General features: G+C 43.1%; 1 long non-coding RNA gene and 1 other non-coding gene across 3 annotated transcripts in view; both read right to left on the bottom strand.

Moving 5' to 3' along the window:
• LOC123862529 (uncharacterized) overlaps nt 1-25,837 on the bottom strand; it is a 430,798-nt gene that overhangs the window by 183,738 nt on the left and 221,223 nt on the right. The window lies entirely within an intron of this gene.
• Nucleotides 8,092-8,200, bottom strand: LOC123836561 (U6 spliceosomal RNA). Its single transcript, XR_006788981.1, has one exon. It is a non-coding gene; the product is annotated as a U6 spliceosomal RNA (small nuclear RNA).

Here is a 25,837-nt window from a genome sequence, read left to right on the forward strand (position 1 = left end):
TAGAAGAACACTTAAATTCAGTAATTTCTCTCACCCTTCCTCCCAACCAAATAATAATAATAATAATAATAATAATAATAATAATAATAATAATAATAAATTGCAGACAAACAAGCAAACAAGAAAGCTTTTCCCATTGTCTGGTACTGCCTGGAATTCCAGTGTAGCTTGGGTTAAGTACTACGGTCCCCTAACATCTTGGATTTGGAATAAAAGTGATGAAGAAAAAAGTGGTCCCTAGCCACAACTTCATCTACTTTAATATTTTGCCTGAGGGCAATTCTTGCCTAAGAACGCTCAGGCCCTCTGTGTATATACACACACACAATATACAGGGCAACACACAGTCCCTTCTCTCGTTTCTCTCTCACTTTCAAAATCAGCCACACACCCAACCTTGTTGAAATCTGAGCCAATCAACAAAAACAAAATTTTCCCCTTAAAAAAGAAGGGAATACAATAATTTTCATAAAATGAAAACACAGAGCAAATATACCTCTTTGAAGAGGAAACTGTGATGGTTTCTTCTAGAGGGTCAGAGAGAGTATGAATCAAAGGAATAGACTTCAAGAGTACAGAACAGTGCATTTTGCTAATGTGAATGCGTGGACTCGGAGAGGCAGAAGGATTATGAACACAAGGCAGAAAGAAAGAGAGAAAAACTGTCATTTTAGCAGTGAGTACTTTACTGTGATACCAAGTTAACAGTCGGGTGAGTACCAAAATGCTATGCCCAGAATTTCAACAAGTCTTCTTCCTTTCTTGCGTTCCCATTGTGAGTTCCAGCAAATGGAGAGAAAATGTAACGAAGCATATTTCTTTTTAAGTGGCATGTAGCTGGCATCTATGTGGATCCTGTTTTCTGGCATCATTTTAATTAGGAAAGGCTAGAAAGTTTCCAGTGTTGCCCCCACCCCGTCCTTCTCTGTGTCTAAGTGAGTATTTCACAGAGAACTGGCAACCAACACAATTTTGACAGAGTGAACTTCTTTCTCTCATAAGCATTCCTCCAATCCCCAGATAATAACCCTCATTCCTCCCACATTAACTAACACACACAACTTTCTTCCTCCCACCCTCCCCCAGCCCACACTTCTCCCCAAAACGTATAACATAATTGTGAAGGCTAATTATCAAATAATGCTTAAGCCTTTGGGAGCAAGATAGAGGGTTCTAGAAATGTTTTAAAAAGTCCCCAGGCTGCAATAGAAACGTGATTAACTGAAACAAAAATGCCTGGTGAAAAGTTTCAAACTAAAATCAGTTAAAAAAAAATCTTCATATACATGTATTATACACATATATGTGTAATATTGTAATATATAATATATATTGTATCAAATATAGTATGTGTGTGTATATATGTATATATGTGTGTGTGTATAGAGACATATAATGTATCAGTTTTTAATAGGTCACAGAGATTCTCTGACATTCTAGGGCAAGTCCCTTAAAGAGAGAAATAATTTGAAGTTGATCCATCCTTTTCCTGATACTGGGATATCCATCCAGTGGGTAGATAGAGAGATTTCTGCACACTCCCTCCCTCCCCTGAGAGAGGACCTCTCAGCTGGCTCTGGAGGAAGGGAGGAGAAGTCTGCCTCTAGTAAGAGGAAAGGAGAGAGCGATTCTGGGCAATATAATTCTCTTCCTGACCCCAACATGAGCCGATATAGCCTGACAGATGTAGTCTTTATCACGGAATAAAACAGGCTCACAGCAGTGTGCCACACACATGAATGTCACATTTTATGAATTGCCATATTGCCACACTACACGCTGCTGTAAGCAGAGCTGGCTGGACCAGGAGGTTGAGCGAGAACAACTGGGCCTCCTGCCTCCCATGCCCCCTCCACTCCAGGCCCAGGCATTGGTTTCTGTCTGCATCCTCAGAGAGGAAGAAATAGTGGGTGGATGTAACTGTGTGGTGGCCAAGTTCTCAGCTGTGATGTGTGAAGAAGTTAAAAATAGCACCCCAGCTGGTCCAATTTCAACTGTCCTGGGACCCTGAGCAGTTACAAAGCAGAAGGGGTTGGGGGTAGAAGGACAGGAAGGATTCAGAGAAAGCGTGCATAATAACTATGCATGGCCTATCATGCAAAGAGCTGCAGGACAGAAAAAAAAAAAAAGGCTCTTCCCTCTTCCATTAGTAGAAATCGGGCCTAGAGTGCTGACTCTGTGCATGATAAGACCTGTGACAGGAAGGAAAGATCATCCATGGACCCCGGGTCAGGAAAACAAGGAAGGTCCACTCTAAGTCTCAATCCACAGATGACCATTCCATGAGAATCAGCTCTTGCCCCAGCACTGTAGAGTAGATGGTATCCATGATCTCCTGGGACTCACTTTCTAATTGAAGAGCAAGTGCGACTTACCATCTTTACCTCACACCCCACTGAGACTTCCTACCTCACTCATAGGACTCAGGCATGATTGGGGATTCTGAGCAAGAGAAAATCAGAATCTACTGGGGGTCCTCTCCCTCCGGATTATCAACCTAGACCTGAGTCAGTTGTAGTGGAGGCTAATGACACCTTTTAATTTGCACTCTTTCCTGTGATGTCATGTCATGCCATCCAAATAAAATACAGTTACTACCAGGGTGTAATGCAGTATTCCAGAGTCCTTACAGCCATGGAAGAATCATGGTCCATCTTCCCAGACCAATTTTTCTTTTGTTGCAGGAAATTAGGCTAGGGAGATTATTCTTCTTATTAGGAAGCTAGCATACGTGTAGAGTACCCGACAAAATTCAAACACCTTTAAGGTAAAATGTTAGTCTTCAAAGAAACCGCAGGCTTCCAGGAGACTGTTTTGAACTTCCACCCAATCACCAACATGGAAATGAATTTACTTCCCTCTGTGATTAGGGATTCTTTGGTATAAAAAGGTTATGCATATGCTAGGCTAAGTAGTGGCTGACCAAATATATCCATGTCCTAATCCCCAAAACCTGTGAATCTTACCTTATACGACAAAAGGGACTTTGCAGATGTGATTAAGTGAAGGATTATGAGATAGGGAGAATATCCTGGATTATCTAGGTGGACCCTATATGTAATCATAAGTGTCCTTACAAGAAGAATGCAAAGGAAGATTTGGCTGCAGAGAGAAAGCAATGTGATGAGGCAGAGACTGGAGTGGTATAGTTTGATGATGGAAAGAAAGGGCCACAAGCAAAGAAATACCGAGGGCCACCTAAAGCTAAAAAGGGCAAGGAAGCAAATTCCTCCCCTAGCCTCAGAAGGAACCCTGCCAACACTTGATCTTAACCCATTTTGGACTTCTGACCTCCAGAACTATAAGAGAATAAATCTGTATTGTTTAAGCCACTAAATTTGTAATTCAGAAACAAAAGTCCAGGTCATGTGGGTCAGCAACTTCACACTATTATAATGAGTGATTTTTCTTTGAACCACACAGAACACAGGATGTTGGAGATAATTATTTTATTCCCTTCTCCATTAAAAATTATCCTAATAAGCCATAAACCATTTTTGCTCAGACTGGCTTCCATGCATTTGCTCATAGCATTCCCCCTGCCTCAAGAGTCATTCTCATCATTGCTATTTTAGGTTCTATAGTGAAACAAATAAATGAAATCTCCTTAAATTTATATGCTTGAAGAAAGTGAAGTTTTCTGGGCTTTAGTAATTAGAAAAAGCAAAAAAAAAAGGATTTCTAATTCCATAAAAGTCAGAGGTTTCACCTCCAGTACCAATCTCAGATCTTTAGACCATATGATCTGAGTGACAATGAAAGTCTCAGAACATCAAACTGTCTTTTCTACTGGCCCACTATTCTACTGGAAATACACACTATTCATTGGGGATTACAGCTCAGATTCTCCAATGCCCCCCCTAAAATACAAAGAAAATAATATTAAAGGCCATGGTCAGTCATTACCCCCAAATCATAAATCAGTTTAGAAATAAGCCCACTTGCCCAGACCTCTTATGAATTATGATGAAATCCAAACAATTGGAATTTACATTAAAAAGAATTAACTGGAAGATAGGCAAAGAGGATCCAATATACAACTATTAGGAGACCCTGAAAAAGTAACCAAGGGAACAGAAAAATCTCAAGAGAACAAAGAAAATACCAAAAACTGTAATACAATAAAGTTTTCCTAATATAAAAAATGATTTGAAGTATATGTTGAAAAAACATACCATGTCCCTAAGAATATTGACCCAGAATGACCAAAACCAAGACATATTCCAGAAAAAAAAATATATTGTAATTAAAAGAAAAGCGGAAAAAATTAGATATCTAGGCAAAATGGAGCATATAACTTACAAGGGAAATCAAATTAAATTATCCTCAGATTTTTTTTTTTTTGACAGCAAAGCTTTTTGCCAGAAGAAATTAGAGTAATGTATTTAAGATATTCAAGGAGAGAAAATGTGAACTAAGGATTTTTTATCCAGGAATTCACAAACTGCTAATAACATGTTAAGACTCGAGAATATTATTCCCATGAGCCCTTCCTAAGGAGTCTACTAAAGAACAAGCTTCAGACAGGTATTGCTGGTGAATATTAGATATATAGTTACTTGTAGATAAAAGAATAAATGAGTGTTAAAAGGTAGAGACTCTAGTATATGATTCAAAGTGCAAATATACTACAACTATAAAAAAATGGGGAGATGATCAGCACATGCAAAAAAAAAATTATCTGCTTTCAGTAACAATAATGTCAGTCATAGTATGAGTATTACTATTCTGAGAATGTTGTATATGTAAAGTACAAAAAAAGCAAATGCTAATTATGGGATATTCTAATTCTACCATCCCCCATGCCTTAAAGGATTTTCTGGTGAAAGAAAGGAACTACTTTGATAATAGAAGATGTTAACATTCTGTAAATATGAATCTGAATTAGAAATATCAGTATGAACTCATGGGGTATTTGTTTATTCCGGTTATTTCCATTAAAAGGACTTAAAAACAAAAGTCAACTGAATAGCATTCAGATTTGATCTTCAAATGACATAGCCCATTGAAATAAACTAGGGTTTCTTGGAGAAATGGCTAATTCCAGGTCTGAGGCAGGAAATGTTTATGATGAGTTTGGTACATCTTGACATGCAGTTAGAAGGAAGCTGTCAAAAACTACTAGGGTCATGTCAGAAGAACTCAGGAAGCACCTTGAAGAGTTTTCCACAGGCCAAAGATCTAAGCTTTATGATAGATTGAAACTCATCAAATATAAATATAAACAAATTCGAGAGTTTATGACATATATTTAAAAAATAATAATTGGTCACCTTCTGAGGAAACAATGATCCAATTGTCATCTTGAAAACTGGGTATAAAAAGGAAATAATCAAACCTTATCCTACCTATCCTATGTGAATTGTAGTACTGGGTAACAAAATAATAGATGAGGGGAAGTGTCTCTTGATAAAATTATCCCAGGTGATAATTAAAAGGTAATACAGAATTAAAATAATACTATTTTTCAAATCCCAATGAATTAATGGATGTAGACATTGAGCATCTGCTTCAACTAATATTAAAGAAAAACATAAGCCAGACACAAGATATAACACCACCTTAACCTTGTTAAAGGAATCAGACCTGTGTCAGGTCAAGCCTCTAGATTCAGCTCCCAATTTGCAGGAAATTCAGAAGACAGAGGAGCCCATTGAACTATACCATGACTGAGCAGTCAGCAGATCTGACTATAGGAAACTTGACAGGCTAAAAGACCCAAATTTGTCACCAGATAAAGAAAAGAAAGAGGTGGAGGGAGGAAACCATAGATTAAAAGAGACCTAAAAAGCATATCAAGTTAAAAAGCATATGGGCAAGACTATACTATGGGGTTTAGGGGCACACAGTTGAGTGATAAAACCATAAATAAATGCAAAGAAGTCGTTATTATAAAGGTCACAATGGTGACCTTCAGGAGGTAGAAAGGGATTGTGTTAGGATGGGGCATGTGGAGGGGATATAGGGCTGGCTGGCAATTCTATTTGTTGATTTTGGTGGTAGTTATAAGGGTGTTCACCATATAATAATTCACAAAGCCACATATTTGTTTGGTTTGGTTTTCTGTATCTGTTTTTAATTTACAATAAAAATATTTTTTTAAAAAAGGAATTAACTGTAGTGGTTATTTGTATTCTTTCTCTCCGGGTTAACTATTTGGTCATGATGAATTAAGAAGCTCTCCCCAAAGCAAGGACTCCTTTGATTTCTGAAGGAACTAGGACATAATAACTAGTGTCCAGCTATGATCATTGAATTAAGCACTTAGGAGAGCTCATTAAACTTATGTTGCCTGAAATCAGTGAATCAGTGAGTCAATAGATAATGCAAACACTCCATACTCAGTCAATCTGCAGACTTCTACTAGATGCCTCTTCCTGGCTAGAAAAATGTTTTGGAGCTCTCTATTACCTGTAGGAAATGCTTATGCTCCCCAGCTTCACGTTCCAGCCTCTTTTCCAGAAATCAGTCTCAACCAACATTTCCAATCTTACCACAGCTACTTTCTCAAATGCTCTACTCCAGCCAAACAGGTCTACTTTTAGAATTCTATCTCCTAAATTTCCCCATTTCCCCTGCCTTCTCTGGTAGCTTTCCCCTTTCTTTCTATTCACATAAACCCTACTCATCCTTCAAGGCCTGGCTCTATTCCCATATCTTCTCTAAAGTCAGTCCTTATTACTCTGCCCCATTGTGCTGCTTCTTTGAGTCTCAACAATGTCTATTATCACTCTTGGACACTTAGCCCTTGCTTGCACTAGTATTATGAGAGACCTTTTTATCTTTTTTACTTGTTTGGGGCCTGCAATACACTCTAAATTTCTTAAGTCTGGAACTGTGACTCACACTTTTTAAAATTATTAAAGAAAGTCTACCACCATATTTTGTGCATCTCCAATCAGTATTTGCCAATTGACTGGTAAGGTGGGTGGGTGGATGAATGGATGGATAGGTAGAAGAACAGATCAAGTTATCATATATATAAGAGCATTCAGTGTGTACTGACAGACATAAGACAGATAAGTTTATATATTCAATAGGGATAGAATTATGGGGGTCTATTTGACTGCAAGGGGTCTCTGGTCAACTACAGGCAGTTACAGATGTTGAGTACTTGGAGATTGAAATGCTAAAATGAAAAAAAAAGGACACTGAGAGTAAATGGAAGAAGCTACTAATAAAGTTTCTTTCACTCACAGCTTTGTCCACATCTAGACCAATCTGTGGCAGGTCATGCACTTAAATACTGAAACTTCCAGCAAAAATTTCAAGAGTCCCACTCCATATATTTTTTAAAAAAGTCTTTACAAAATCACTTATGGCAAGTTTGGGGGTGAACAGGACTATGGATTGGGTTGAGCAAGAGCTCTTTTTGGCCTAAAATCTAGGTATGAATGATTACCAATGATTACCAAAAACTAGAGGCCCAATCCTTCACTTATGATGGTGACTTCTGCATAAAGAAGAAAGATAAGGTCCCTGGTATGTGTCAGCTGTCCCAGAGAACTCTGAGCTGTGAAAAAAAAATCCTTATCCTGGTCAGAAGGTTGGGTAGCTGAGTGGCATGGTATCTGCCACCTGCTCCTTCTGGTTCCCTCCCTCCAGCTATCCACAGACCTGCCCTCCTTTTGTTTTTTTTCTTTGTGTATATATATATTTTTAAAGATTTTATTTATTTATTTGAGAGAGAGAATGAGATAGAGACAGAGAGAGAATGAGAGGGGGGAGGGTCAGAGGGAGAAGCAGACTCCCTGCTGAGCAGGGAGCCCGATGCGGGACTCGATCCGGGACTCCAGGATCATGACCTGAGCTGAAGACCTGCCCTCCTTTTGAAGGAATGGCTCCAGGGAAAAATCTTCAAGGACAGACAGATTGGAAGGAATAAATGAATTGGATTTGCTAAGATGTAAGCAAATATAAATAAACAGAATTAGATGTGGAAAGAATGGAAACCTCCAGAGCCAACAAACTTCTTTCGCCTCATGCTCAGGCATTTTCCCTTCAAGAAAGCCAGGAAAGAAGTGAGAGGTTCTAACATGGATTGAATGCCTCCCGTGTGATGAGAGCTGTTCTAGCTGCTTTCAAACACGCAATATTATTTAACCCTCCCCCTCAATTTGCATGTCATTCTTGCACATGGCCCATGCTAATCTCTTCTGTATCATTCCAATTTTAGTATATGCACTGCCAAAGGGAGCACCCCCCAACTTCAAGGAAAGGGCTACCTTCCATGTTTTACTGAAGATGTAAACCAAGATTCAAAGAGATCAAGAGACTTGGCCAAGGCCACACATTTAGAAAGTATAAAAACCAGGATTCAAAATTATGTTTATTTTCCTCCAAACCCTGCCCACTACACCCCTAGTGGAAACAGAATTATAGCATGCTGTAACTGAAAGATGGTCTGTCTCACCATCATCTCCATTTCACAGATGAAGAAACTAAGGCCAACAAGCAGAAGCAACTTGCTCAGGTCACGTGGCCAACTTGTAATAGGTTCTCAGCTGTAGCCCAGGTCTTCTGATTTCCAAGTAGGAGCTTGCATTACTTGTAACCTCCAAGGTCCTACAAGAATGGCACACTCAAATGGGGGCATTAGAAGACAGCTTAATGAAGGGATTGTTAAATGCAAGGACACATTTAAAGGAAGCCAACAAAGGATGGTGAAGCAATCCAAGTGTAGCAGCCATAAGGGGACCGTGAATACCCCTGTGCCTGAATGGACAAGGTCAGTGCCCTGAACTCACTCTGACCTTTGGCAGAGAAAGGCACTGGCAGCCTGCAGCCTGGCAGGGAGGGAATCTAGGTCATAAGGCTCTGCCCTCTCTCTATCTTTTCTAGCCTACCTGTGTCCTACTGGGGCCTCCCATAAGCTGTACTCTATAAGAAGCCAGAAGATGAGGGGTTTCCAAGATGCAGTTTCCAGGGCTCAGAGCAATATAGAAAAGGGAGAAAAATGGACCGGGGAGTGGGGGGAGGGATGGAGACTTCTGAGTACACTACTAAACAGGGATGCTTCTCTGAACCTGTCTTGGGAAGAGTCCTGCCTCAGCAGGTCAAAGACAGCAAAAACAATAAATCTGTCTCCCATGTTAGGCACTGTGGGGCCAAGAAGTCTTGGCATGGGGAAATAAAGGGCAGCTCCCAGCACAGAGCTGGATTTCTCACTACCCACTACAGGAGTATTATCCTAGTCTCGTCAGCTTATCTCTGATAAAAGGGGACAGAAGCCCTGTTCTAATCACCTCAGGATCAAAGGCATTGCTTTGGCATTCTTCTGCTTTGGTACGAAGGTCACTACTAGTGTTCAAACAGGGAGTTGCTGGTGTTTCAGATGAGCTTTTGTGGGTATTTGAGAATTAAAAACAGGAGAGAGGAAGGAAGGGACTGCATGTGCTCAAGAACATATTTGTTATCTACCAAGTCTTGAAATCAATGCCACTTTTCAAATAAAGACAATCCCTAAGTGAAGGTGGCCTAGGCATCCTGGGAAGGCACATCCCTCTTATCGATGCCCTTAGCACAGGTATCCTTGCTTTGGTCCTACATCTCTCCCCCAGCTCTGGGATGCCCCATTAGGCCCCTCCATCCCAGCCCTCCATCCCTGCCTGAAGTTTCAACTTCAACTTCCACTGAGCTCCCATCCTCTCTCCCTGATTTGGTCATATTTCCTATTTAGTTTAAATCAACAGTCTGATTTTATCAACAATAATGCTTTATGGAGGTTTATTTCTTCAAACAGACTGTGCTCCTCTTTGCTATAAAGTTAATTTTATGTTCTTTGTTCACTTTCCTAATCTGCAAATTACATCCTCCTGTGTCCTGATTACTTACTATTGGAAAAACAGCCCCTTTTTTCTTCCAGTTTGAATATTCCCTGCCTTATCTTGATGACCCTAATCTTTCTCCCCTGACTGGCCTCTCAAGGCAGCCGTGAGTAACAGGCCCTGCTCAGCTTGTCCACCAGCACAGACCCCAGCCTGAGCCCGCCAGGGCTGCGTGCCTTGCTCTTCCACTGGCTTTTTTTTCCCCCCAATCATTTTTTCTCAAACAAAGTGTGGGAAGAGGCTCGGTTGCAGCAAGAAGGATTAGAAATTCTGGGATCCACTCCATGCTCTCAGAAAGTCCTAGTGGGAAGACAGAGAACTTCGACACTCAGAGAAACAAGGACAAACGCTTTGGAGGCTGACACTCGGCTGATACCGCATGAAAAATGACCTCTTTTGTTGGACGCGCCTGGAGGGGGAGGGGCTGCGAAAGGAAGAGAGATCACTGGGAATGGGGAAGGGGAAAATAGAACCAGTTCTTACATGATCAGGATTTTTAAAGAGGATAGGGAAGAAATGACCCTGCTGTCAGAATTGTCAAAGAGAATTAAGTATGTTCCGCATAGAGGGAAGGGAGGAAGAGAAATGAGGAAGGAGGGGGAAATTGACAAAAAATAAAAAAGAGTTGGAAGGGATCTTAGCAAACCTCATGCTTTAAGGAGAACACCGGGGTCCCAAGACCAGACCCCAAGTTTCAATGACAGCAATAGTCGTAATAGTGATGGTAGTAATTACAAGTGATATTTGTTTACTGTTATTTACCAAACCAATCCACCATCTATCTTACTGTTGTTTCAGCATATGCCATGTTCATTTCCATCTCTGGGCCTCTATGTTCTCAATAACAGCAAAAGCTAGTATTTCTTGTGGGTTTCAATGCTTTAGTCCCAAAGCTCTAATTTTCTGGGGATATTGCACTCTGTCTAAAACCCCTCCAGTCTTCCCAATTTGGGAGCAGAGTCTTCTTCTGATACCCTAGGCAGGTCAGAGGTGGGGTAACTCTAGAAAGGGCCAGATAGTAAATATTTTGGGCTTTGCAGACCACATATGGTCTTGGTCACATGTTCTTCTTTGTTTTCATTTTCGTTTTTTACAATCTTTTAAAAAACATAAATCATTCTCAGCTTGAGAACTCCCTCTGACCTGACCTTGTTGTAGGCCCACAAACCTTGGAGTCATGTTTAAAATGTCCCTTTCCCACCACCTGTCCATCATAAAGATCTTTAGGTCTGGGCTGCCTCTCAAAATACCCTTTACATTTTTTTCAGCTCCCCTAATCCCTAGTCCAGTTTCTTACTATCTCGTGCATGCTTTGGTCACCAAAATGGTCTCCCCTACTCCCCAGAGCAGCACACATGTCATTGCTTGATCTATCCTCACAAACAATCATCCCCTTGCTAAAACACCTTCAAATCTAAGGTCCTTACTCTGCATCCGAGGACTGATTCCCCAAAACACACGTACACACACACACAGACACAGCGCGTTATCTGGTCTTGAATTATAATACAACGAAGAACAGCTAGCAGTCAGTGAACATTAATATGAGCTCGCCACTCTGCCCACTGCACAGATCATCTCCTTTAGGCGTCATCAGAACCCTGTGAGATTGGTGTGACTATGAGCCCAATTGTACAGATGAGTAGCTGAGGCTCAGAGAGACTAAAACATACATGCTGGTTTATACAGTAAAATGGGAAAACTAGGAGCCGAATTATGGATGTCAGGGGCCCCTCCCTTAACATTCATCCTGCATTGCCTTTAACATGTCTCCCCCTCTGCCCTCCCAGAGCCAGTCCCACCAAGAAACATCCTCAAAGGAACCACTAATTCAAGAGACAGCAAGCAGGTCCCCGGCATGATACTCATCTCAACTCTTAGCCCCCAAAGGGAAGCAGCTGCCCTGGAAGAGAACTTAGAGCACCACAAACCAAGCAGAAATGACCCTGGGTACAGACAGCAGGTCCCATCTGATGTCCCCACCAGCAGGCTGCCAGCTGCCAAGTAGGCCGCTCAGAGAAGCTGCCTTTCCAACCAGCACACCACAGCAAGCTCCTAACGTGTGGACCAACCCCTCCACGGTTTGCTTAAAAGCCACGCTGTGTTTCCCAGACAATGGCCGCAGGCCAAAACACACACATTCCAGTTTTTACGACTATAAGGTAAGCATTCTTTTAATGGTTCCTTCCCTGTTCCCTCACTCTCACTTGTATGGTGTTTTCTCTTGTTCCAAGTCCTTGCTGCCCTGCTGTCTGCCTCCCTTGCTTCCACCCTCCTGCTTCAAAGCTTCCTTGCCACTGTCTCCTACCTTGCTTTTCTGCAATGTCCCCATTGCAGCGGTGTCCCCCCTCCTTTCAGGCCCTTGGTCAGGTTTTCTCTAATTACTAGACTTCCTCTCCCTCTGTTTTCCTGTTTGCCTGGCACAGCCTCCTTCCCCTGCCTGTGCAGTTTCCCAGCTTTAGCCCAGACTTGAAAGCTCCACTCCAGCTTCCTTGTCTTCCCCTTTCCCCATTGCTCCATCCTCTCTCCTCCACCAGGGCTCCTCTATATGGCCCTTCCTTTCTTTCTGGACACCTGGTCCCTCGTGTCCCTCCTGCCTTTCCCCACCCCCTTCACCCTTCACCTCGGGTCTTTGTTCCCTCGTCTCCTGTCTTTCCTCAGCCCTCCTCCGCCTCCTCGTGGGTCCCATCCTGGTTTCCATCCCCCCCTTATCTTTGTTTTCCTTCCTTCTGGCTGCTGATAGAGTGGGAGTAGTTGCAGGCTGTGGCCCTGATTTCACACGCAGACCCGGCTGGAGCCAGCCTGTCAGTCTAACACTAACATTGCCCGGGGAAAGGGAGTCTCAGTCCCCACATGCAGTTTGCCCCCGCAGATTGGAGCTGAGTGAGAAGGCCTCAGAGTGAAGAAAGACACCAGGAATCGGGGGGGGGGGGGGGGGGGGGGGGCCCAGCTTGGCGAGCAGAATGAAGAAAGGACTGTTTTTTTTCCAACTGAGCTCATTTAAGTCAAGGTCAAAGACCAGGGCTGAGACGTGTCATTTGTAAGTTGCAGCCTTCGGGCAGAACCTCGGTGACCATCCCTGCCCTCCTCACAATGCACACACACACACACACACACACTTCTTATTCACTTTTGTTACGAGCAAAAGGCCCTGCGACTTTTCAGATGGAGTGTGTGAAACACCCACACTGCAAAATAAGAACTGTAAAGGAAACCAGAACCACCACAAAAGGAGATGTTGCTGCGGGGTGGGGGGGTGGGGGGGGAGGGAGGGAAAGGGTTGTGTTCCAGCTCCTCTACCTCTTGCCCATCAATTCTTTTTAACTTCAGTTGTTCCTGTTTCCTGCACTGAGCTCTGGTGGAGCAGAGCCTGCGTCTTTCCTTAGAGGACAGCGCCATCTAGCAGGTGAAATGCCAAACCCTTAGCTGGGAGCTGAGAAGAAAACCAACCTCCCAGCCCCAAGGCTTCCAGGCTCCCAGCTTCTCTTTCTAACCCTCAGCCAGTCAAACCCCAACTGGTCTGAAATAACGGTTTAACCCTTGGCTTTGTGGGTGATTTTAGTCCATTTCCACCCATGCCTATTTCTCCAGTGCCTGATTTAGTTTCAGTTTGTGGCCTTTGTTCCTAAAAAAGGCAAGGAAGTTCTAGGTGAACCAACAGGCTCTGCCCGATGCTAGGGAACTCCAGGAGACTTCTCCTAAGCAAACAAAATAAAACGTCTTAAAGATGTATCTGCAGAACTGCTCAGGCCACATCTGGAATTCTGTGGCAACATCTGCTATTCTTTCCTTTGTTTTCCAATTGTTTCTTCCTCCTTCCTTCCTTTCACATGTATTGAGTGCCTGCTGTATACCTGGCATTATCCTAAGTTAATTAAGAGACAGCTCCTCTCTCAAGTGTCCCACAGTCCAATGGACTCAGATGTTAGACTCTCAGATTTGCAGAATGTCTGACTTGGGATAGGGGTCTTTGTAATTCTAACTGTGCTAAGAGTCTAGGGAATAGAGGAGAGAAGACAGGCCTGAGACACTCCCCTTCCCAACACTTCTACCTCTATCACAACAGCTTCATTTTTATTTGGGTTTTACCTATTAAACGTCTGCCTAAATTTTGTTTGAATAAAGAATTTTGATGCTTGTGAAGGAGTTTGAAAACATCTGCTTCAATCTAGATCTCCCTCTACAGATGAGAAGATGAGGTTCAGAGAAGTCCAAGCTTACCCAAGCCCACAGAAGTAGGGGAATAGCTCTCCACATTCTACTCTTCTAGCTCCTTGACAATAAACCCCAAACTTACCAGGTCTTCAAGGCCAGGCTTCTACAATGGGAATGTGGACAAAATAAGCTGCTCTGATTATTTTGTATTTTTGTTTGCTTCTCTCCTGCCAGATTCCATGTAGACAAAGATGGTGTATGAGTCTGCTAGGACTGCCATAACAAAATACCCTTAAGGGGGTGACTTTAACAACAGACATTCATTTTCTTATAGTTCTGGAGGCTAGAAGTCCAAGATCAAGGTGTCAGGAGGGTGGCTGTCTTCTGAAGGCCATGAGGGAGGGATCTGTTCCAGGTCTCTCTCGTTGGCTTGCAAATGACCATCTTCTCCTGTGTCTTCCCATCATCTTCCCTCTGTACATTTTTCTGTCCAAGTTTCCTCTTCTTATGAGGACACCAGTCATATTGAATTAGGGCCTACCCTATAGACCTCAGTTTAATTTAACTACCTCTGAAAGACCCTGTCTCCAAATATAGTCCCATTCTGAGGTACTAGGGATTGGAACTTCAACATGAAGTTTTAGAAAGACACAACTCAGCCCACAATAGATGGCAAATGATTTTTATTTTCCTTACAAGCCACAATCAATTGATAGTGGCTATATGGATACTCCCTGCCAAAAAGGATGAAAAGGACTCTAAGACCAAGTCTACACAGGATCCCTATTGCCAGTGGAAGCTACAGGCATGGGAGTGGGGAGTAGAAGTGTGATTGTCACATGTCTGCCCTCAGTGATATAGGGCATATAGGCACTGCCCCCCTAGGAGCAAGGGCATGCCATATCTCAACATAGCCACACTACAAAAGAGGGTCCATGGCAATCATGCACTCCTCTCATGCCCTTCCTTTTACAGATGAGGCAAACAGATCCAGGGAGGTTATGCCTTGCCTAAGATCACTCAACTCCTTTGTGACAACATCAAGGCTAGATCCTGACTTCATATCTTTGATCCAGTGTTCTTCTCAAGACTTCAAGTTACCACGAGTGATATCCAACAAAGACAGAAACCCTTATATTTCCCAGGAAGGATTACCCAAGTTTCTTATTCATTCCCAAGAAGGAACCATGTGGAGAGAACTAAGCTAAAAGTTAAAGGTCTTGGTTAGCATCTGTAGACAACTCCATGATCACACAGACATAAGTATTAAAGGATTCTGAGGTTGCATCTAGGCCTTTCCAGAGAGAACACTGCCATCAATTAGTGCTGTCTGCCATTGCTCTGGGCACAGGGATGGGGAGTGGGAAGATGAATATTACATATTTGCTAGATAATCTCTAAAGTCCCTTCCAGTCCAAAGACTGGAGAGCCTTGGGCAGGAGCCATAGGTTTTTTCCTTGAACTTAACTAGGAAGTTGGGTTAAGAGACATGCCATGATGATCCTGATGCCCAGACAGTTATGTGACCTGCTCCAAGGGGTTTCAGCACATGTCCCTTCTTTGTCACTTCATAACCCAGAAGCTCCAGCTATCCATTATATGTGCCTCCATAGTTCCAGTCCCACTGAAATTATTACTGGTTTTTCTCCATGTTGAATCTCCCTTCTGGAGACCTAACTCCTGGTCCCAATTGCACCCTGGCAACTTCCATTTACATTGATGCAGCAACAGTCGAGGAATGTTTACTGAAGAGTTAGCCCTCAGCCACTGCAGGTCGGGGAGAATACAAAGGTCAGCTGGCTCATGGGCTCTGGAAAAGGTCAACTTCAAGAGAATAGATACCATTTCTCAAAGGCTTTCCAACCTCATATGTGGCTGAGCCATGAGGCTGCTCAGGGAGAGGCACTTTGGAGGAGTTGAAGCCATTTGACTCTTAACTTCATACAGAGGCAATGAGTCTTTTTCAGGCTCTTCTGTTCCACTCAACTCACAACTCTCCAGCTCCCTCTTACTTCTCCTCTTGGCAGGCAGGCCTGGACAGCTTCTGGAATAGGTATTTATCACCTGCAGGAAAAAGCTCCATGTGAATGGGCACAAGAACCTGGAACTAACTGGTTAAGAGCTCAGTGCTGAAAATGGTAAGATCTAGATTCAAGTTGCAGTCCTGCCACTTTCTAGCTGTGTGACCTCAGAAAGTTACTTAATTTCTTTTATTCCCTAGACCTCAGGATTCCTGTCCAAAAAATGGGGACAATAATAGTACCTAGCTCATAGGGTTGCTGTAAGACTAAGTGGGCTCATAGTTAGTGGCACCATTATCAGTATAATTAGTTCAATAGATATTTAGGGAACACCTACTCTGAACTGTTTAAGATACAAATATGCATAAGACATTGTTTTTTACTTTGCAAAATTCCTGGTCTATGACAATTCAGTTATGGTATGATAGTATGAACCTAATCAGGTATTTGTCCAAAATACAAGGCAAAAAGGATTAATTCAGCCTGGGGAGCTGGAGAATTTCCTTTAAATAGTCAATATTTGAGCCAGGCTTTGAGGAAGGAATAAGATTTTACTGCAAGTTCTCACCAAAGCATCAACATATGCCAGAGCTTCTTGTGGAAACTTTTGAGTATGGGCTGGGCCTGGAGATGGTGAAGTCCCTGGATTTATTCTCTTGGGTCCAGGAGGTAGCACCTGGTGTCATCTTGGTCAAACCACCCTGCTTCTCTGTGCCTCAGTTTCTTCAACAGTCAAATGAGATTGATTTCCCACAAAGAGGCTCCATTAGACTTGAGATTTTAAGTAAGAGGTGTGTGAAAGCTTTGAGAAATTAAAAGAGCTATTCAAGCAAATAACAAGAAGAGTAACAAATGTTTATTAAGCACTTACTACAGGCCAGGTGCTGTGCCAAGGGCCTACAAGTCATCTTATCATCTTATCAAAACCAGCATTACCATTTTGCTACTTCACAGATTAAAAAACCTATTGAGAAGGGAGGTAACTTGCTCAAGGTGATAAAACTAATGTTGATGTATAAGTGAGGGCAAGGGAGGGTGCCCCTCCTCTCCACCTCTAGACATGCTGCAACTACTTTCTAATTATTGTGGGGTCTGGATAGATACCATGAGAAATGGAGGCACCAAGTAATGCCACATTCACAACTCGATTCAGGGTGTAAAACCGTGCTCTGCTTGAGTCTAGGGGTTTGCTAGCCCCTAGAGAAGCACAGAGCATTCTAGTCCCTCTGTCCTTTATGGGGGAGACCACAGCCATAGCACAGCACTCTTCTTTGACTAATGGGTGCCAAGAAGAGCTCAATATGCAAATGTTAAGTTTCCTTGAAACATACCCCGGGTCACTGCCTGGACCGAGGAGGGGGGTCAATCGGAGCACAGAATACAGAGAGTACATGCCTGACTCCTGTTACTATGGTTGCTATGTCACTGGGGTCATCCCTTGGCCATAGGCCCCAGTCCCATAAGATACCCCACTGGAGGGCCCAAGTCTCCTAGGAAGAGCTCCTTTAATCCCTACAATGAGCCTTAGCAGAACAGAGCTAAGGGAATGTAGGCCCAGGGCCACCAATGCCTCCAAGCCATAAGCAGGAAGGATCTGCTGTGAGAAGCTGAGTGGGAGGCTGGCTGGGGCTCCCAGGGCAGGCCTACTGGGGAGAATGTGGAAGATGCATTGGGCTGCCTGGAGGTGGGGATAACAAGCCTCACAGCCGAGAGGGTCAGCTCAGGGCATCAGAGGAATCTCATTGACTGAGAAAGCCAGGAAATAAAAGCTCCGAAAGACAAAATGGCACCCATGATGCTGGAACTGAGGGAAATCACCGGTTACAATTCCTTCGGCTTTTGAGGAAAAGAAGGTATGGGGGGATGGCTGCTGGTGCATAAGACAGGAGTTACAGTTGGTGACCTTGGGTGCTGGCTGTCTATCTGCTACGGCTCCTGCCATTCTAGCTGCTTCTCCAGTTTTCTTTCTTTTCCCTCCTTATGTTTTTCCTCTTCTTCCTCATCTCTTACTACTACTTCTAGATAAAGTTTATTGAGTACTACCTCTAAGCCAAGCACAGTGTTAAGCGCTTTATATGCATCATCTTATTTACTCTGCATAACAACCTTCTGAGGTGGGTAATACATAAAGATTTCAGAGAGGAAGAAACTAAAACTCAGAGGATTAAATAAACTGCCCAATGCCACAGATCTGATGCAGCCTCCAAATCCAAATTCGTACTCTAAAGCTTATGATCTTCCCATTGCACTACCTTGCCTGTGAAACTTGTTTGTAGAGAGAGAACCCATAAGAGGACTGTCTACCAGAGAGTGAGCTCAGGCTAAGTTTCTTTTTCTTTTTTACCAGCTGTGTTACAGTATAAATCCCTGAAGGGAACTTTCTTCAAAAGGGAGATGTTGTGAGAGTACTCAACTGTTCTTAGATAGGGATGTAACAAACCTGCCCTTTGGGGGTTTGAGAAAGAAGCAGCCCCACCCCAGGGGAAGGGGTTAGAGGTGAGAAAGTGAGATCCACGTTCTAGGCTGGTGAAGGGGTGGGCTTTGAAGCCAGCCCTTATCCAGTGATGCTGTTGACAACTTTGACATTGGAGCAAAGGAGGACAAGCTAAGAGAGCCTAAGTTCCTGGTGTGACCATGACCAGACTTGAGCTGAAGCCTCCCCCAAGAATGCTGCAGAACTATGCTTTACCAGTCACACCATGGGCCAGTGAGAAACCACATCACTAGAAGATTGACCATACTCCAATTCCCTCCTCAGTAAGTGTCCAACAAAGACTAAACACCCTTCAGGCTCAGTAAGCTAGCCCAAACCCCAGGGGTTTGGGATAAGTCAAGGGATGGTGGGAGACTCTGAGTTTGCTTTAATAAGTCATGTGAGGATTTCTTTCTTTCTTTTTTTTATTTTTTTAAGATTTTACTTATTTATTTGCCAGAGAAAGCGTGCACAAGCACAAGCAGGGGAGTGGCAGGCAGAAGGAGAAGTAGGTTCCCCGCTGAGCAAGGAGACCAATGTGGGACTTGATCCCAGAATGCCAGCATGGATCATGATCTGAACCAAAGGCAGACGCTTAACCAACTGAGCCACCCAGGCATCCTGTCCTGTGAGGATTTCAAACAATTACGTCGAAAAATAAGAAAATTGATTCTATTCACACACTAAGGTTGCTCCACAAGCAGTGATAATACAGAATTTTTCTTCACTGTTTCTCCTGTTAGTCTTTCTATTCTGTTGGCAAGATACGACAAAGGAGTAATTGGAATAACTTGCTCAAGAAAGCCATAACTCACCCACACAAGGATGGTTTCTCTCCCCAGTCAAGTCAGGATCGCCAGATATGGCTACTCAAGCTGTACACTGCTCAATTCCAAGGGACACTATTCAAATAGACCATGATGTGAATGGTTTCCCCAGGAGTTATGCAATAAAGAGGCAATGAATTGCACTCTCCCATCTTTTAAGGATCAAGTCAGACATATCCTTCTCCACTCTGCCTTCCCCAAAGAGCCCAGCTGACAAGAATCACTCTCTCTTTTGTATATAGTGTACTCCCACAGTGTATTCTCTACAAGACACTTCCTGCCTTGTAGTTACTGCTTCATGTGAATAGCTTATCTTTCCCACCAGACTATGGTTATTAACCCTTTTGGAGGCGTCCTGGGCCCCTTTGAAAATCCTATCAAAGATACAAACATTTCTCCAAGGGGGGAAAAAAAGAGCACAAACACCTGTAATTTTGTATCCAACTTTAGGAAGTTCATGGATGCCCTAAAGTCCATCCACAGCAATTTACAATGTAGCTTCCACAAGAGCAAAGACAGTATCTGTCTTGTTTACAAAGGTATCCTGAAAATTAGCACAGTGCCTGAGACACAGTAGCATAATAAATGCCTGTTGAATGAAGAAATGATTGAACCCTGGGAAGTTCTTGAGTGCAGGGTCAGTGTCAGAGCCATTTCTTTAGCCTCAAGAAAGTTTCCAAGACAATGGACCCTCAACCAGCCTGACATAACACTCAAAAGGCCAGCCAATAAATTAATGCTCAGTCCCCCTCTGGCATGGGCACCTCAGCCAACCTGGCCCTTCCAGGCCCAGCCAGACAAGGAAACTTTGTCAGGCTCCAGAGTCTCCACCATAGAAAGGCTTGGTGAGAGTTTTAGTGCTGAATGGGAAATCTAATTTGACACAATTGACTCTTTTGGCCACTTAGAGTCCTAAGAATTTATGCTTCCCTTCCTTTCTGCCCAAGGAGATAGAGAAGTTTGTTTAGCGAGGTGAATGATAATGTTAATAAAATAATAATAACCCCTTACCTAATTTGAAAATTAAACTGCCCTCCACATTTTCACACGCATGAGCTCTTCTAGTCTTCACACATCATCCTGTGAAATAGGTACTGCTCTCATTTTACAGGTCAGGAAGTCGAGGCTCAGAAAGACCCAGTGACTTGTCCAAGTCACCCCGTTTGTCAAAGGCTAGAACTGGCACCCTGGAATTCTATCTGTTTTTCTAGCATTCTTTTGCTGACCTCAGGCTGCCATCTGAGCAATTACTGAATCACATATTAAATGTCTTGCATATGCAGACGTCAGCCTACTCTGAGTTTAGTCTATCTGGGCCATGCCCCAGAGTCTTTCCACATCAAGCTAGCAAAGTTAATCTGCTCAGCAACTATCACCTGCCACAGGCTTCCAGCTGCCAGAGGCTGGGCTAAATCTGGCCAGGGACCGTCAAGAGGACTCTCTTAGGTCAACAATCAGCAACACAGTGGACCAAAATGTCCCACCTCTCCTCTATTACCAACTGCTGGCCATGGCAACTTCTCAACCACACCTCCTCTCTGTTAAGAGTAGGCTAGGTATATCCTCACTCCTGGGCCCCAAGACATGAATGGCAGAAGTTGAACAATTGGAACCTCAGCTACCACAAAGAACGGTACAAATAACTGAAGGAAAGAAAATGAGATTGGGAAGTATGTGAAAAGACCTCTGAGAGCAGGGGCCCCTCCTGGAAGGAAGAGAAGTCTGTGGAAGGCACTCCGGGTTTTTTAAGCACACAAAGGTGCATGCCTCTATGGATGATTTAGACTTGCTTTCTTCCATCTGTATCAGAAGTAAAGAAAGGTAAGAGCTCCCACCACAAAACAGGCAAATTTTAGGTTAAGTGCAAATAAGGATGCAAGAATGAATGAGACTGTGGAATGCCCACCCGTAGAGAGTTCCAGAGTAGGATTTGCAACCTCCAGTATCAAATCGCTTAAGGGCAGATCACTTTGCACTGAGATAAAGGGGTAGATCAGCTGACCTTTACACAGGCCTCCCTTCCAAATTTGAAATTATATTGTCACCTCAAATCAGGGTAATGTCTTATAGTTGAACAGACTTTACAATGTTCAAAGCACTTTGGATGAATGGAGATTGGATCGCCTTTGACAATTCTGGAAGATAGTCTGGGAAGAAATTACTGTCTCTATTTTGTAATAAAGAGAGAGATCTTAGGACCCATACAGGGCAATACTCCTTCCACCAAGCTATGGAGAACCATGCATCTTACCAGCTGGGATTTCAGCTCTTAGCAGCTCAGTTGACAAGGTCTGAATCCTTAATGCCAACCGTTTGGATTTCTGAGAAAGCCCAGGGAAACCCATACACAGAGACTGAGGGCTGGGGGTCGGACAACAGCGCAGCTATAGCAGCCAAGAGTGAGAAATTACAGGGACACCCCTTATCTGGCCGGAGCTGCCTGAAGATAAGGTAGAAAACAGTGCACGTCACAGCTACTTCCTGGGTTTGTGTTCGGACAACCATTGCCCCACAATCCCATTAAAAAAGACTCCGGTCATGAAATGCTCCTCTCTTCCTGTCTTTTTTGTCTTCTCTCTGTTCTTTGCTCTCTTCCCAAGCCTCCTTCCTTATCTTACTGATAAGATAAGAGGCTTGCAAGTCTTCACCTCTCACCTCTTACTGCAGGGCAGAGAAGCCACTCGCATGATGACAGGTGCTGGGAAAAGTTCCTTGCCCCCAAAGATCTCCCTCTAGTAAGAGTCAATGTTCCCAAAATGAAGGGCAGTCTGACATGTATATATTAATTAATTAAATTTCTAGCAACTTCATGGGAATTATTTTATCACAATGTGCCCCTTTGCTCCAGAAGTGGTGCTAGTGATGTATCTGGCCAACAATTGCGCTAGGCACAAAGATACGGGGCTCTAGACCTCTTGGCACTCCTGGTCTGTTACACAGCTTCTCACCACTCTGTTACAGGAGTGCATGTCCTAATCAGCCTCCAGGCAGCTGGGCAGCAGACACAGGGGCAGCCTGGCCCCCCATACGAAGTTCTCATTTGTCATTTTCTATGTGTGCTGCAACGTGAGAAAGGCTGAGCACTGGTCTGGTGGGTCTACACAATCAAATCCAAGAATCCTAGAGAGGAAGGGAAGGCACTGAAAGGGAAAGACAACCCCAGACCAGAGAATTGGGGAGCCTAAAGATAAATGTCCTTTCACATTATATCTGGGATTTACCCCACACCCCACTGCCACTCCCAGTCCATTCACACACACACTACAACCCAACTGAAGAATTGCTATGGACTGCCTTTTGACAGTGGTTGATCTTGAGATCAAGGTTCTTGAGAACCTCTAACCTCCCACTAGCTTTGATATCTAAGCCTCCTGAGATCTGAGAGGTGAAGTGGCCCAAGACCACTTTATTACTTAACTTGCTCACCTTCCCTTATCTGTACAATGGGTATTTTAATAGTATCTGTGCTGTTGTGGTCTACCGAAGACTAAATGAGATAGGACAAGGAGATGCTTAATACTTGGCACGTAATAAGCATTCAACAATATTAGTAGCCAGGTCTGGAGGCTTTCCCTTTGGATTTGTGGTACAGTGTTTGTTTTGTTTTGTTTTGTTACCAAATTACCCTTTGTGTCATGGAGAGGAGGCCGAGATATTTATGATTCAGTTCCTGACTCAGGGAAAAGAACGACCCTTTGAAATGTCACCAGAAGTGCACTTTGTCCGTGCTGCAGTTTTGTACCTCCCCTGTCTTCTGTATTTCCTGGTAGAGCAAAGCACACCCAAAACCTGAGGTCTCCCCCACCATTTCTCATGACCAGCCTCTTGAATCAAATTACAGAAAGATCATCTTTTCAAATGCAACTTTGATATCAGACTAGCCAAAAAGATACGGTGCTCTGGCCTTCGTGACACAATTCTTATCTCACTAGTGATTCTTGCAAAGAAAGATATGAAAGTCTCATTCTTCCACAGAAGGGCTTGAGTAGAATTGAAGATTGTGCAGTTCAGGGGAGACTTGCTATATAATATCTGAAATCGCTAGACATTTGAAAGCAGAAATGTCTTTCTCCTTTGAGTATTGCATCCTAACTGCCATCCAGAGATGATTTATATGTGCTCATCCTTATTACAGACTACACATAATAAAGGCATGATAGAAATCATATCTGCATAGATTCAGGCAGCTCTGGGAGAGAGGCTGCCAGTTTTGTTTGACAAGACACTCAATCAAGCAAAAAGGTTTAAAATATTCCAGGAGGATCTCACTGCCTGCTCAAGACTGTATATTTTTATCCAGATAACAGAAATCCTAATTGAGCACAACACTAGTACTCATTTTTCCTAACTCCTTCTTGTAATAAGAAGCACCGAAGGAAAATTATAGGAACACTTTGCTTTTGTGGGCTAGAGTTATGAAGGAGGAGAGTTTGCCATGCGGTCGTTCTCATAAACTCAGGCATTGCCACTCGTTTGGCTGCTTCTAAGTAGAAAGTGAGGTCTATGCACACCATGCTCAGAAAGAAATACATGCAGAACTGAGCTTTCCCCTACATTTTTGACTCATTGCGTGAAAACGTGCCTTCAGGACTTCTTCATATGCTTAAATCCCTTTTAAAGTCTTCTTTGCCCTTAGATTTATAGTCTAAACTAGGGGAGGCAAATGAGACACTTACCCAGGTGCAAAAACTCAGGAATCAAAAGAAATAGTTTAATGCAGTTTTCTTAAACAAAATAGAAATGAAGGCCAAAAAAATCTATAGTGAACAAAATATCAGAATTTTAAATAAAAACAGAAACCCAGTCTACAGTTGTACAATGGTGCCTCAACTCACCTCACCCTAGCCTCAGCCCTGGATCCAGAAAGATTCATTTGCAAAATCAAGCCAGCTGGTCTGCAAGTTATACTTTCCTGATTTTATTTCTTAATGTTGCATTAAAATATTATTTATCTTGATCCCTGCACTTTTCGTTGCCTACTTAAATTTTACCCAGGAGGAAAACACTTCACCTGCCTCATCCTAGTCCCAGCCCCCAAATAGACAAAGGTGCTCCAGAACCCTCCAGGAAACTTAGAAATCCCAAATTCACTTATTTAAATAACCCCCTCATCACCATGCCATCCAATGGCACCAAAGACCTTTAATCCAGACTAACGGTGAGCAAAAGTGGGGGGCGGGTGGAGGAAAGCCATCATCCCCACTTCCAAAAACAATCTCTTTTCTAGACATTACAAGAGCTGACAGGTTGATAAAACGTTTCAAGGCATAATGTTCAAACAGAGAAAAAATTAAAAATGTAATAATAAAGTTAAATGTTAACTGTTTTAAAGCGTAATTCTTTTGAGAGACGAGTTTTATGTTGGACCAGCATTTGAAGTAGCAGAGTAGTCATTATTAACGGGAACCTCCGAGAGAGAAGATTTAAATCACCAAAGTAATAAAAGCAGAACAAGGACTAGCACCTTGAAAGGCACTTGGAGAGAAGATTGCATACAAATGCAATTAAAACGATGCTTATAAAATACTAAGATGTTAATTGGGTTCAGTCCCAGAAGCCCCAGCAGCACAGTATGTCAGAAGTTAGCTGGTTTGAAGTTTAAAAAGAGTAGTTTAATTTGTACACCTTGTCCTAATTACAGAGCTTTCTGCAGCCCACGTATCTGTATGGTTTATTGTAGCTTGGAGCTTTGTAAAACAAACACACACACCAGTTAATTGGGTTATTGCGATGGAAAATTGGGCTACAGAACAGCAACCTCTCATGCTGGCATACCTTTACGGCTGGTAATGAACGCTCCAGCCACATCAGGGAACCCTGATTTGTAAGGTGCGCCGTTTACAGCTTGGTGATTCTGTTGGTCTGAGGAATAGGAGGTGATGCCATGAAAACAAAGAATCACACCAGATAATGTTCGCTCACGACCATGCTCCCGCCCCAGCTGGCTTGTTTAGAACTTTTAACACGGCACCCCACTCCCTGGTCCCTGCCCTTTCAAACATCCCAGCCCCTATCTGAAGACCACGTTCTCACATTAGAGCCCTAAGCCCCTGGAATGGAGCAAGGACAAGTGGTTCCTCCAGTAGGCCTCTTTTTAGAGCACCTGTGGGGAGAGGGAGACGCTGTGAGGTGGTGGTTTTTCTCCGAACCAGCAAATAAATACGTAATACTATCAAAATAGGATCATTAAATCGGATTAGGAGTGAGTGTGGCTGAATCATTTTCCAGGAGTCCTATTGGAACATGCTTCCCATGGTTGAGGTTTGGGCTATTTTGTGCCTGAGGACTGGCAAACTTCCTTCACGAGGGAGGCCATAAAGCTGTGACATATCCCGGGTTTACAGCCTCTCGCAGTAACTCTCCCCGCCCCCCTCTACATCTAGCTGCTAAATGTGAATCCTAAATGAAGTGAGATGAGGGTTTTAGGACTTTTATTCCTAGGCCAGCTAAATTATTCATCTCTGGGAGGTTCAGAAGTGGGCAGTGATGTAACAGAGAGTGTGGAAAACAACAAATGCAAGATCCCTAGCCCAG

This window comes from Mirounga angustirostris, unplaced genomic scaffold (genome assembly GCF_029215605.1).
Source record: "Mirounga angustirostris isolate CCGP_5_RB_7025 unplaced genomic scaffold, mMirAng1.0.hap1 SCAF_7, whole genome shotgun sequence".
NCBI lineage: Eukaryota > Metazoa > Chordata > Mammalia > Carnivora > Phocidae > Mirounga > Mirounga angustirostris.